At 32.3% G+C, this 15,454-nt stretch overlaps 1 protein-coding gene and 1 long non-coding RNA gene across 7 annotated transcripts in view; both read right to left on the bottom strand.

The window, feature by feature from the left end:
• heph (polypyrimidine tract-binding protein 1 heph) overlaps positions 1 to 15,454 on the bottom strand; it is a 919,983-nt gene that overhangs the window by 819,766 nt on the left and 84,763 nt on the right. The gene's annotated exons all lie outside the window — the stretch shown is intronic.
• On the bottom strand, positions 1,149 to 3,347 carry LOC149426954 (uncharacterized). Its single transcript, XR_016303116.1, has 3 exons — positions 2,921 to 3,347; positions 1,566 to 1,651; positions 1,149 to 1,236 (listed from the first exon to the last, which is right to left on the bottom strand). It is a non-coding gene; the product is annotated as an uncharacterized LOC149426954 (long non-coding RNA).

The raw sequence follows: 15,454 nt of genomic DNA, 5'->3' as shown, positions 1-15,454 counted from the left end.
GACGGGTATATACAAGTGTATAAATTACCTGCTGTAATATAGATAGAGGTGGTATATTGCTGAGTCTAGAAGCAAGCATTAATTGCACATTTTTTCTGTGTTCTTTATTCTGCCTTTGATTTTTTTCACCCTGCTTACTAGCGGATACCTGTTCTTTTTTTCTTTGTTGCCATATGCCTTTGCCTTTGTTGTTATATGATATTGGTCGGTTTTTGTATTGATTTGTTGATTATAAACGTACCTACATGTTATCTGGGTTATAAATGTGAGAATGTTGTCGATATATTTGGGGATTCCGTATTATAGGCCAGTACACATAGCGCCAAAAAGGGGGTTGCGATCGTAATTATTCCGGTAGTCCCAATTTTTTTATATGTTTTATAAACTGATCCCATGATGTATAATCTGAATTTCCGACCATGGCGCACCTGTGCTCGCGCCACCATTTAAAAAAAAACCGGCTGTAATCGCGCCAAAATCTAGTTTTTCCAAAATATCTCATTCTCAATGCAAATTTTGGCTAAATTAGCTAGATAATTAAAGTAAAACATAAAATTACCTACAACTTTTGTGAAAACAATTTTCTTCAATCTCTAATAGGTACCGAGGTAGAAAGTCGTAAAGGTGCGTATATTTTTGAAAAAAACAAGTTTTTTGCGCGACTAGCTTTGATTTTTTGTAAATATCTCGTTTCCAGTACAATTTTGTGTAAAAATTATTGATACTAATTTTGTAGAAAATAAAATTTCATAAAATAAATAGGTATATAATTTATGTGTTTTAATTCCAATACGTATCCAAGCTCTAATCCACCAAAACCAGGCCAAAAATTGAAACAGAGGTAAAGTGTTTTAAATTTCATTCCTTAATTTTATTTTTCTTCAACAATTATTGTTGTGAGAACATATCAGTTGACAACAATCGTCATGCCTGCGTCAGACCTAGCTATAAGGGGCTGGAAACGGCATGCACGTTAGTGTCATAAGAACTAGAGCCAGCAAATAGTGAAAACTTTTCAGGTTCATTCATCTCTGGTCCGTGCTGAAAAATAATGTCAGTTTTTGTTAATTTTTTTAGATCGCTTATTTAATCATATAAAATTAATATTATTTACTTTATATTTACAGAAATTGTGAAAAAATTACCTTGTTGAGTGTCGGTATAGTGTTTAACACAATACTCGTATTTTCTTTATTATTTGCAATATTATCTGGATGAAGTTTTGCGGAATTTTTCCTAAAATGAGAAATATTGTTAATTATTTATACTGTCTCTATTCCCTAATTATTTAGAGATGTATTAAGACATGCCCGACAAACTTTCACCAACAATTCCTGAGCTTATTTGGTGTAAAAAATGCATTTCGGTAAAAATAAAAATATGTCACCGGAAATCAAAATTAATTTACTTCTTATATTCCAAATTCAATATGCTCAGAAGTTTATCGACTGCGTATATATGTATATATCTACATATATAAAATTATTTAAGCTGACATTGTACAATTATGTTCTGTAAAAAACGTATCCCAAAGATCTATTTTTATGTGTGTATTTAAGTAGTACCTTCTCCATTCCGTTAAACATTTTCCTTGGTGCCGTAATTTTGTTCGGGATAAAACTCCTTTTGTCTTCTGTTTTCCCATATTTAACTGAAACGTAAGTATATATTAGCCAAGAGATTTATTATAAATTGGTTCAATTTTACCTTAAATTTGAAAATCATTTCAACGTAAGTAAGTGCAGTAACTTGGGGAGATAATTGCACAATTCTATCTACAACAAATGATCTAACAATCTAAACTTAAAATATTAATGACTCTTTTTAATATTCGAATGACTTTAGGTACTTTATAGGTGACATATGTCTAATTGTCTGTATGGAGAAAAACTTTCGATGTAGAGTTTTTGTTTTATGGAAAAAAACTTTCGAATTTCAAAAATTTGTTGTTGGGTAATTTAACTGGTTTTGGTGGATAAGAGCTTGGATACATATTAGAGTTAAAACACATAAATTAAATACCTATTTATTTTATGAAATTTTATTTTCTACAAAATTAGTATCAATAATTTTTTCACAAAATTGTACTGGAAACGAGATATTTACAAAAAACAAAAGCTAGTCGCGCAAAAAACTTGTTTTTTTCAAAAATATACGCACCTTTACGACTTTCTACCTCGGTACCTATTAGAGATTGAAGAAAATTGTTTACACAAAAGTAGTAAGTAATTTTATGTTCTACTTTAATTGTTTAGCTAATTTAGCCGAAATTTGCATTGGGAATGAGATATTTTGGAAAAACTAGATTTTGGAGCGATTTCGGCCGGTTTTTTTCAAAATGGCGGCGCGAGCACAGGTGTGCCAAGGTCGGAAACTCAGATTTTACATCAGGGGACCAGTTTATAAAACATATAAAAAAATTGGGACTACCGGAATAATTACGATCGCGAATCGGTAATTGCCCTGGAGTATTAGTAATGAAACGAACTCTTCACAAACACTTTATTGAAATATAAGAGAATACCACTCCTTAGTAAAAAAACTCCTTTTATTTTACCATAATTTATTAGATATTCCATTGTTACAACTAACATGACTGTATAATTAGAAATTAATGTAAAAGCCCAGTAGGGCGTAAATAAATAAAACTAGGAAAACGATTCTAGTGAAGGGGCACTCTATAACATTCTGTGCCGCTGGTTGTGACAACCGGACAGACAGCCGCGTCGCGTGAAAAAAAAGATTAATAGTAAAAAAGTCTACTTGGGCTAGAAATGATATATAATAACATAACGACAATACTTTAGTGTCACCTTTTTTCTCAAGTGCCTACACATTTACGCATTTAACAATGTATTCTTTTGTATTGGTTATTATTTATATTTATATTTATTATTTATATAAAAAAACCTTTACTCACTTGAGGAAGAAGTTAAATTATAAAAAACAGAAAATTTCACTAATAGATTTCAAAGTATCGTTTGATTAAATAAAAAAATACGTAAAAGAAATGACCGGAGCGACCGGCCGGGTGACACAACCTTACAGGCCGGAACTTTCGCGGCGTCTGAATCAATACGTAGTAACTCCTTGTCAACCCGCACACAAATATACTACGCACAATAGAGAGTTTTGAAGTACTGGCGGTCGTTTTTCGTGTATCTGGCCAGAAATTGGATTTTCGCGAGTGTTTTTATTTTAATTAATTCTTATGAATACATTAATAAAATCTCTAATCTTTTGTGAGGGAGTCGTCGGGAAGTTACTAATTCATCGTCTAGAAAAATAAAATCTGGTACTTGCCGCTTATCTTACAACATTTTACATTTAATAAAATGTACTTATCGTTTTACATAATATATTTAATTGTAAGGTCCTGTTTTTATTAATCTTAAATATAAATAACTTGCATCCCTTCGAATCCCTCTAGAAACATTTAAGATTTTAGTAATAAGCTCATCAGAAATAATTAAAATGTGAGCGTCGGGGCAAATCCCCGTTATCAGGGTATTGTGTCGCCTTAATTGGAGATTACTAATTGAAAAGCATTAATACTGCTTTTTTATTAACATAAATGAAAGAATTGTGTTCTCACAGAGAAATCAACAAGTGTGCGCAGTTAAAATAATACTCTTCAATTTGTTTTATTTTGCAAAAGTGGGATTATTGAGAGCTTTCAGTTATTTACATTCTCGGGGTATTTACATGAAGAAATATACCCCGAGAATTTCACACACACGGAGAAAAATCATCTTGTTAAATCATTCAGAATATGTTTAGAGAATTGGAGGGAACCCACCCTTTCCCAACAGCTGTGTGAGGAAACTGATTGTTTAACCTCCTTAGCAGCACACGTCAGGACTCTAATTTTTTTTTGTAAAATGAAGCTAAATTTATTTTAAAACGATTCTAGACCCTCCAATGTCCCTGCATGCATGATTATTAGTACGAAATAATGTATGCATACTTACATTAATAGTAACACAAAATAAGAACACATCTGAAATGTGTTCGCCTGGTGGTTTGGCATCTAAAATTAAATAATAAATAAGGAGAACAATATTTACAAGTGGAAGTATGATTAAAAGATAAAATATACAAGCCGCGTATCGAGGGCAGTTTACCCCACTATCACGGGGCAGTCCCGGCAAGAATGAGCGTGGCAAGCGGCCTGGCCACAACGATCCCAAGCACCCGCGTTTAGAACACGTGTTCTTTTTCTAATAAATATTATGACGGAATACAAAAATATCAGTTTATATCAATATCAATATTTGTATGAACTTATGTTCCGCCGTCCTCATAAAACGTTCGCTTTTGCCTAATGCTTTGTTAGGAACTCTGTCAATTCATTCGTCGAAGGCCTGCAGTCCCATTTTGAGAAATAAGTGTGTAGAGAATGTTTTGTTTGTTCTAAAAACATTATAAAAAATAATGGCACACCATTAAATGTATTTGAGCCAATGCCGATTGGTTGTCCAATGGCACAAAAAAGAATCAAACATAAAATTGAGTGCAAATTTCAGGGCGCCATCGTTCAACAGTTTTCAATCCTTGTGTTTTAGAGTAACGATATATAATTTAATTTATAAGGTTAACTTGGTTTACTTAGGGTGAAATTCCACCAAAACTTCTCCCAGATAAATTATTTATTATTATTTAGAGCTTCTGTTTGACCCTGTATAATATGTATGCCATATTCCTCACAACCCACAATGCATGTTTGTACGGAAACCAAATAAATCGTTAATTAGTGATAATCCCTGGAGAGAGGTCACTCCTAACTGCTTTAGTTGTTGGGAGGGTCGGTCGGGGTTGAGGGTATACGGCCGAGTGTAGCGGGTCCGCCCCAGCACTGGAGCAGGAGGAATGATAAATTAAGGGACAATTCTACGGACAACACATATCGCGTGGGCGTGTTCCTTATAAACACGATGATAGTTGAACTAACTGATAGTTGAACTTCCAGAAGGGATGTTGCATTACTCCTGATGGCGTATAAGCTACTAAACGGTTTAGTATCAATACCAGACATTCTGGCTAAAATAGGATTTTATGTCCCGGATAATTTTGCGCGAGGCCGCCAACACAGGCTTTTGATTCTTCCTAGGTGCAGAACTAACTTACCAATGGTGATGCCCTTGGGAAGAATCACTAGGTTAATTAACTGCCTCGCAGGAAATGTGGATATTTTCCACATGTCCTACAACGTATTTAAACGTGAAATATTATTATTCAATACTTAAAATTGTAAATCTAAATTTGAAACTTTTTTCTTTGTCCCACTTGTAAATGTACCTATTTGTTATTCACTTTTTTGTAAATGTTAATTATCGATATTGCAATGTTCTGGTTCATACTGTTTTTGCAAATAAACAATAAATAAATTAAATAAATAAATAAATTAAATAAACGTGGGTTCCTTCAGAGCAGAGTTAAAATCTGGATTACTCAAAAAAAAAATTCCCTGTATTCACAATTATAATTTTACATTTACGAATGCGGCAACAACAGAAAGTTTTTTTTAAATGCATATTTTCTGCATTTCGGCGATCATGTCTCATAAAAAAGAAGTTTTAATTTGAACAATTCAAATTGAACAACGGCCTGCGTGATCGAGGGATAAGGATCTCGACTACCCGAAGGTCGCGGTTTCAAATGCCGGCGTGCGCAAGTAAATTTTATTATTTCACAATTTATTCAATTAAAATAATATATAAGTAGTATACTTAGAAGATACTTTCAGTATAACCCTGGTGTAAGACCACCATTCAGAATTCAAATGTTGCTTGAAAAGACTTTAGCCGTGTTTGGTGACCAGATCTGAATAGCAAGGTACTCCACCACCTTCTCATTCTCCACTTCCTTCCCCTCCTCTTAACATACCCCGATTAGGGATGCCATAGTTATTTACTATAGGTTCGTTGAAACTATTCAAGAAAATCGTAAAAAAATTCTATACTGGCATAGAGTGGTGATTTTAGATTGCCCATGAGTGGCTTCTGTCACGAATCACCTTATGTTACGTATACATTTGCGAACCGAAACGCGATCTGAGCCACGGATTACGGGAAAGGAGCGAAACAACTGCAAGCGGCGTTGCAAATGGCGCGAAACGCAGTTGCTTTGTTCCTTTCCCATAAGTTGAGGTTCAGTCCGGCAGTTCGGCTCGCATATGTATACTTACCATTAGAAGCCGCATATTCGATGTAATCCATCTGTACATGTGATTTAATTATTTGATTGAATATAATTGTAAAGCTGCCCAACTCGACACAGGAATTCCCTAGCGATATGAGCAGCGGACGAAAAAAAATAGTCTCACTGGCTCCAGTGACTTTGGTTTTAAAAAATATAATTATTGATAAATATCGTAAAATCAATATGCCATTGCTTTCGAACCAACGATTCCCATAAGAGATTTCATGATTTATAATTATTATGATTACTTTTAATATAATACTAGCAGACGTGTACGTTTAGCAAATGAATATACCAAATATATCGACATTTTTAATGTAACAAATTAGATGTCTAAAACTTACCTTTTTTGTCTTTAGATATTATTTCTGAAAATTTTAGTTTATCATTATTATGTTTTAATTGTATAAAATATAAAAAGAGAAAATAAAATAAACAAAGATTTATATCATATATATCTTACACGAGTGTAAACAATTTTTATTGACCTAACACAAGTGCATCACCCCAGTAGAGTAGCAAGTAAGAACATTTTGGTCACCAGCCAAGAAAGCAGTGCAACGAGCAGGATAATGAGGTGCATTTGGGAAACTTACAAAGGGAATTAGTGCCCAGACAATGTTATAAACACCTCATATCTCGCATTGTACGAGGCCAAACTTTGACATCAGAAGCGTTATTGTCACAATTCTGGGTTAAAAGCATTCATTTCGAAATAACACGATATGATGCGAGTTTTAGTAAATTGTTGACCCGAATTTTCTTTAAAAAAATATGCATTTCAAAGCGTTTAAAAACTTATTTAGTAGACAGGTACTTACCGTTGTTTAGACCGGTTATATTAGTCGTTTTGCAGAAGTCAACAATCCTGACGATTCTCAAATAACGATACATGACAGTAATAATATATAAATCAATTTTATTTAATTATTGAAGACAATATTAGCGATACTGAAATTAAAATTTGAAACCGAAAAAGACACGGTCACATCTAGGACTTGAATCCAAGACCCTTGTCTTGCCTGACCACCTCTCTACCAACTGAGGTCATGGGACCCTATCTCTTTCGGTAATATTTAACTGTACTTCGAATAAGAACTACCAACATCATCATCATTTTCTCATCGCACATTTTTATTGGCTGCTACCTTTATGTATGACCGCAAGATTCTACTAAATGCAATCTAGACAGTTTTGTGTTTCAAATGTTCGCTTAAAAAACGCTAATTTTGTCTCCAATAATTAAATATTACAATTTGAGGTTTTACTCATTAAGTTATTCTAAAAAAAAACTTTGGCAAATATTTCCTTTTTTATATATATATTATTACAGTTAACAAAGCAATCAACATTAGTTTTTAATAAGCAGTGCCTGTTCTAAGAAATTATGACCTTAATTTGTGTTGTTTGGTACGTAATATCAAATATTGTTAATTTAAAAATATATTTATTTATTCGACAATTTGTATAGCGCCGCTTTTGTGAGATATCACCTCAGGGGTGCTTATATATTATTATTATTAATCCAGATATGAATTCAGCGATGAAATCAGTGATGAAATCAGTGATGAAACATGCCATGTAATAATCACTGATGAAACTGGGGATGTTGTGTTGAATCTAGTGATGAAGCACGCGATGAAATCACTGTTGAAACTGGCGATATTGTGTTGAATCTAGTGATGAAGCACGCGATGAAATCACTGTTGAAACTGGCGATGTTGTGTTGAATCTAGTGATGAAGTATGCGATGAAATCACTGTTGAAACTGATGATGTTGTGTTGAATCTAGCGATGAAGCACTGAAGACATACTTCATCTTTATTTTTAGGTCGTCAGTTTATACAACATTTTAAGTCCATAAACTAACATGCACATGGTTACATTTCATTGCTTATAAAATTATCTTTTTACAGTACCTAAGCATTACAACTTTTTTTTAAATCCATTCATTCTTCAGAAATTCAGGCATTTCATCATATATTTTAGCCATCTATATCTATACATTAAGCAGTTCTGTAAGTATTTTTCTCCTATTCGCACGAAGAAAACATACATTACTATTAAAAATCTGGTCAAATTATTCGTATTCCTGAATGCCTTTAACGAATGAATTGATAGATTTCCTAACAAACTATCAGTAAAAGACGATTATGTTATTAGGATGCCTGAACACGTGTTCATGAAAATAATTCAAATATTTTCTTTTTTCGTCATTATATTTATCAGGAAGCGCAGCTGCATGAAAAAGTGTTCCGATATTTTCTGAATGTACATACAAATATTTTGTTGGGAAATGACATGCCATCACGTTTTTAACAGTGCTTTAGCGTTTGGCCTATTCTTTAATAGTTTTATCTTGTAACAAGTTTATCAATTGTCCCATGTGATTTTTTTCCACCCCAAATATTCAGCACCTTTGTAAAATTTAATAAAAAATAAACACTTTAAGAGCATAAATGCGACCTAATCCAGCGCCGATGAGTTGGTAGACAAGGCATTTATAATTACTTCTGCATTTGATCGAATAATTAATTACTTCGAGACCCACTTTTCATATCTCTGCAAAACATTCTTTGATTATTTACCATACATTTCACCGTCGCGCCGCCTCGACTGGCAATGGAATTCCCGGGATCACCATACTGGTCAAAGGAACTTCGGAAAAGTGTAACATCTAAAACTTAATATTTGCCTTGCTTTGGGAACCGGTTTTGTGACGTTTCAACTGATTGACACCAGTCATCTTCAGGAATATGAAAATATTACGAATATTATGGCACTGGAGACAGCCACGTATTTAACAAATTTGCAGTCATTTGGTGCACTGACACATCATTCAAAATACTCTCAAAAAATAGAAAACCTTAGTACACTTCATGAACAAAAATGCATTTGGAAATTTTAAATAAGGCTTTTCTTTGTGACATTTATAGTTTCAAACAACTTTTTTTAGCTCGCAACTATCGAGGAAATCAATGTTCGCTAAAAAAAAAATTTCATCGATATCTAGAGAGCTATGAAATATTTATTAATTATGAAAACTTAAGCCAACATGGTTACATTTTTGAAAAGAAAACAGTGTTGAAACTGGGAAGAATCCGGATGGTACAACTTGTTGAAAAAAGAATGATTATTGTATTATAAAATTTAATTTTAAATGAATGAAAACACTTCGAAAATAGATGTACGGCAAATCAGTGTTTAGTAACAGGAATTAACACCAAACACTGCGCCGTCGAGGGCCGAACAGTAGTTTAGTTTCTAGGTGAGCTAAAAATAAACGGAGAGGAATCCGTCGCCCGCGGGACCACTTTCGTCGTGAGAAAAAACATTTAAGATTTAAACTGTCAGCACGAATGAGTAATGTGTCCTGTAAGACATAACACAGCGACAGAATCGAACCCATGAACACTTCTGTACTCCTGGTACTAGGCGCGAATATTATTTCTCGCGGTAGCTGGTTCGGCTGTCAAAACCGCCGATAATAATAGTCGGACTAAAAAAATAATAAAACAAGGTAAAATAAACACTGTTGGAAAATAAATTTATTAATAACTAACTTTGCTACAAGAGATTCATCAAAATCTTGTATAACAATGGACCGGATTATAAAACGGAGTCTAACCTTTTTTTCAATAATTAGAGTTAATCTTTCGGGAAAATTTATAATTTTTTATTTTATTTTGTTTTGGCACAATATTTTTTACATTTCAGAGTTATCCATTAATGTTGGCCTCACTGGGTGGCTTACCCGTGCTGAGGCCTTCATATATGTTGCTGAAATATTTGCAATGCCCTGGAAATTCCCGACTGAAAAGGCAGTATAAATTTCATGACGATAGAGCTCTCCGACCGAGAGTTTTATTTACAGTTTTTAAAGTAACAAGCAAATGGGTTTTATGATTTAAATTTAGAATATTGTTTTATTTATAACTTAGTACAACACAATTAGAAGCAAGCTTCATTTGCCCTGAGCTGTGGGACCTTAGCGCTATTATATGGGAACTTATATGAAACGATTGTGATAAGGGAAACAGAAAAAAAGAGTGTGTAAAAATTTTGAGGTATACTGAAAATACCTTAAATATTTGTTGCGAGCAATTGAATTTTTCGATGATTTCGGATAACAGCAATTCATAAAAAATTCCACTGAATATATAATATGACTTCTTAAGATTAGCAGTATTTCTAACCGGGGTACGTCTACCGATCAGATGAAAGGGAGTAGATCAATTAAATATTAACATTCGCTCAAACATTCCAACAGTTTTCGCTAATTAGTGAGATCGATTCACGAAAAAACTCACTTTTATACCTACGTTAAAATATATAATTTTTATGAGTAGTCATAGCAGTGGCATTTATATGAAAGCTTTCCCGAAAAACCCACGACTAGCTTTCATTCAGTTTTCAATGGAGTAGCAAGGCTAATAATAGGAGTTTCCAAAAAACACACAATTCGCAAAACCTCATCATTCATTGAAAAGCATACAGACTATGATGGATGGTTTTCAGGGCAGTACATGAAATGACACCACCTCACATACCAGAAATATGCATTCTACAGAATAATACAAAAACAAGCCTTCGGTTAGCATATATGAAGATCAATAGGAGTACCATAAACCGATATTTTGCTGTAGCTGGTCCTACTGCTTGAAACAATCTCCCAGCTCAACTGAGTTGAGAACAAAATATACATTTAGCATTAATAAAATGTCGTGCCTAAAAATAATGTCATTTATTTCAATTTTTGTACCAGCATCCTGAAGTTATATTCAGTTTTATGATTAAAATCCGTGTGCTTAACACTAATATAAAAGTCACAAAACGGAATGATTGTCGATGTCGAGCCATCTGCTAATATTTTACACAATATGTCAGCTTCACCTGCTAATCACTGACAGCACGGACACTAATCATAATATATTATTATTTCCAGAGTTGAAAAGCTGCTGAAAAGAAAATACTCGGTTTTTACTTGAAATATTAAAATGAGTCAAGAAATACTTTTTGTAGATAAATTAATAAAATAAGGTCTTTAGTTACATAAAAGTTTATAGTGATAAGTTTTTAGGAGTAAAATAATTCAAGTTACTATGAATTTAATTGATTTAGTTGATACATATAAACGTTTTTCTTAATTAGTCCTAAATAACAAGCATCTAAGCTGTTAATTTATTATTATTGTAGAAAGCAATCACTTTGTGGTTTGACATATTTAATAAAATAAAATACTTTTTTGTTTTAAAACCACGATATTTATTAATTTAAGAACCGACCGGTTTCGCTTTACTTAAGCATCATCAGGGTACAAATTAATACTAAACAAGAAGTACATAATGTGTGTATATATATAACAAAATATAGAGGGAGACAACATGATACAAATATAAGCAACACAAAGACGGTCATAAAATACATTAACATAAGTGCACAAGTAATGGAAAAACCGCTAGATAATTATGTAGACTAATGGGTTTTATCAATAAATCGGGAGAAACAAAGCATCAACTGGCATGGTGGTAAGGAGGTAAGGAGAACTGGGATTTTTTTATGGGTTTATTGGAAACAGACCTAATATTGGACTACTTGATATGTCTAATTGATTATTAAGTATCTGACTTTTGGTTTTTACAGCTTTTTTAATTTCTAGTGCCTCTAAGTTGTTTAGTCTGTTACCATGCCCGTTTTTATGTAAGATGTTAGCACCGGTGCTATGACAGAATGTATGATCTTTATCGATCAAATGATTTGCGAATTCGGAAAACCCGTTATTATTGAGGCAACGAAGATGCTCCTTTATCCTAATATTAACATTACGTGATGTCTTACCGATATAGAAAGCCGAACAATTATTGCAATTTAATTTATAAATCCCCGAATGACTTAATTTATCGTCCTTATCTTTAGAATTAATTAGAAATTTACCTATATTGTTATTAGTATAAAAGGCCGGTTTGACTTCAGAAGGAAGGTTTTTTACACTTAAGGTAGAAAAGTGATTAATAAATAAAATTCGCCGCCATTGATAATTAATATTATTATCATTGATTTGAGGACAAGGACTAGCAAAGAGGAAGCGATTAATGGCTATTTGTTTTAGCTTTTTATTTAAGATTAAATCTATAAAATTTGATTCATAGCCATTATTTACTGCTATGTTTTTAATTAGTTTTAGTTCACTATCAAAATTACTATCGGACATTGGAATTGTGACTAAACGATGGACCATTGAATGGAATGCGGAGTGCTTATGTGAAATAGGGTGATTGGAGGTGCTGTGTATGACAACGTCAGTATAGGAGGGTTTACGAAAAATGTTAAAATTAATTCTGTTATTAACGATCGATAAGGTAAGGTCTAAAAAATTTAAGGTTGAATTTATGCCTATTTCTAATGTGAATTTAATCTTATTATGAAAAGAGTTTATAAGTTTGAGGAAGGAATCCAGTTGACGCTTAGTCCCTGTCCATATACACAAAACATCATCAACGTATCTTTTCCAGTACAAGACATTTTTAATAAGATGTGAGGTACTAGATAAAATTTTATTTTCTAAGTTATCCATGAATATATCAGCAATCAGAGGACTGGTAGGGCTCCCCATAGCTAGGCCGTCACGTTGCTGATATATAACATTATTAAATTGAAAATAATTTTGATTCAGGCATATATTCAGGCATATACAGGCATATATTCAGGCACAATTCCAATGTCCGATAGTAATTTTGATAGTGAACTAAAACTAATTAAAAACATAGCAGTAAATAATGGCTATGAATCAAATTTTATAGATTTAATCTTAAATAAAAAGCTAAAACAAATAGCCATTAATCGCTTCCTCTTTGCTAGTCCTTGTCCTCAAATCAATGATAATAATATTAATTATCAATGGCGGCGAATTTTATTTATTAATCACTTTTCTACCTTAAGTGTAAAAAACCTTCCTTCTGAAGTCAAACCGGCCTTTTATACTAATAACAATATAGGTAAATTTCTAATTAATTCTAAAGATAAGGACGATAAATTAAGTCATTCGGGGATTTATAAATTAAATTGCAATAATTGTTCGGCTTTCTATATCGGTAAGACATCACGTAATGTTAATATTAGGATAAAGGAGCATCTTCGTTGCCTCAATAATAACGGGTTTTCCGAATTCGCAAATCATTTGATCGATAAAGATCATACATTCTGTCATAGCACCGGTGCTAACATCTTACATAAAAACGGGCATGGTAACAGACTAAACAACTTAGAGGCACTAGAAATTAAAAAAGCTGTAAAAACCAAAAGTCAGATACTTAATAATCAATTAGACATATCAAGTAGTCCAATATTAGGTCTGTTTCCAATAAACCCATAAAAAAATCCCAGTTCTCCTTACCTCCTTACCACCATGCCAGTTGATGCTTTGTTTCTCCCGATTTATTGATAAAACCCATTAGTCTACATAATTATCTAGCGGTTTTTCCATTACTTGTGCACTTATGTTAATGTATTTTATGACCGTCTTTGTGTTGCTTATATTTGTATCATGTTGTCTCCCTCTATATTTTGTTATATATATACACACATTATGTACTTCTTGTTTAGTATTAATTTGTACCCTGATGATGCTTAAGTAAAGCGAAACCGGTCGGTTCTTAAATTAATAAATATCGTGGTTTTAAAACAAAAAAGTATTTTATTTTGTTAATTTATTGTTTATATAATTTAATATAATTTGATTGATTCCTCGGCTGGCTAAGTCCTCCATCACAACACAAGCAACATTTTCGGCTTTCTGTGGTGGTAGTAGGAGATTTTCAAACATTGTTGGGTTATACGTGACCCGGGAATGTTTGTCTTTCTTTTAAAAAAAAAAAAAAAAAAAAAAAAAAAAAAAAAAAAAAAAAAAAAAAAAAAAAAAAAATTGGTTTAATTTTAAACGTGTTGTTTAATATTAAATTTTTTATTTCTATTTTGTTTAAAATTTATTTTTATCATTTATCTTAATCTTTATTTTTATTTCTATTATGGTTTGTATAATAAAATGTACATTGTTTTTTTTTCTTATGTCTTTTGTTATTTGTTTCTACAAAATGTTATTTTCATAGTTCTTACGTTATAATCTAAATCTTGTACGAATTTGTAATACGGGCATGAGCCTAGTATCATAGTTGAGAAAAAAACTGTAAAATTTGTAAATATATATTTTTTTATATATATCTTATTTATAAGGCATATAATACAGCACCCGCTAATCACAAAACCTAATTGATTAATTGTTTTGTAGTAGGTAGGTGCAATTTAACATATCGGTTTTAGTGAACAATTTGTTCAAAATCATACATTTTTAGTTGCAAGAATATTCTTTATTTTCTTAGTGCGTTTTGCATTAGATTAAATATTATTAGATCTTGAGGGGACTTTTCACAAAAACAGTAAAATTTTCGGAAATAAAATTATGTTCAAAGGATCAATCGAATCGATTCATATTGAAACAGAATAATTAATCGAAATGATTCATAAGGAAGATGGAAATAAATAAATCAATCGAATCGATTGATTTAGAAATAAAATACTCAATTGAGTTATTTTGTATTGAACTAGCCTCAATAGAATTGATACAAGATTTAATTTCGTACTTCATAACTCTAGTTAGCACGAAACACAGACAGTTAGTCAGTCAGTTGGGGCGGTAGCGCCCACTTTGGAAACCACTGATTCAGTTCAGCGATGCTTATCAGATTTTTTTATCGCGGATAATCCGCTTCGCCGTTATTAAATTGATTAATCCGTATCCAGATAACCGAGTGGCAGTGATACGAAATAACGTTACACATGTACGATATGTACAATAATAAGTGGTACACCCAATACAAGTGTTTTGTCACTTATTTTTTTAATAAGTGACAAAAATACAATTGATTGCATACTTTGCCTTTTGCACTCCTCCTTTTCACAAAAGGATAAAAACATATAATGCAGCTTGATACAAATATGGTAACCAGACAAATCAGAACAGTGACAAATTAGAACACTTTTGAAAAGTTATAGTTGAAAGGTTTAGGTTTTTGAGCTAGTTTTTTCTCCTCTACTTTTAATGACTTATATCACTTTATATAAGTATCTAGTATATCACACAAAAGTGTTTTGATATGTCGCTGTTTAGATTTAATTGCGTACAAAAACCAAAATTCCGGTTTTCGTTGAAAACATAAATTGATTCACATAATTTCACGATTATGTGTGCACTTATTTA

The sequence above is a fragment of the Hesperophylax consimilis genome, chromosome 1 (genome assembly GCF_061612785.1).
Source record: "Hesperophylax consimilis isolate HC1 chromosome 1, BYU_Hcon_1.0, whole genome shotgun sequence".
In the NCBI taxonomy this organism is placed as follows: domain Eukaryota; kingdom Metazoa; phylum Arthropoda; class Insecta; order Trichoptera; family Limnephilidae; genus Hesperophylax; species Hesperophylax consimilis.
This window is presented reverse-complemented; position numbering and strand designations above follow the sequence as displayed.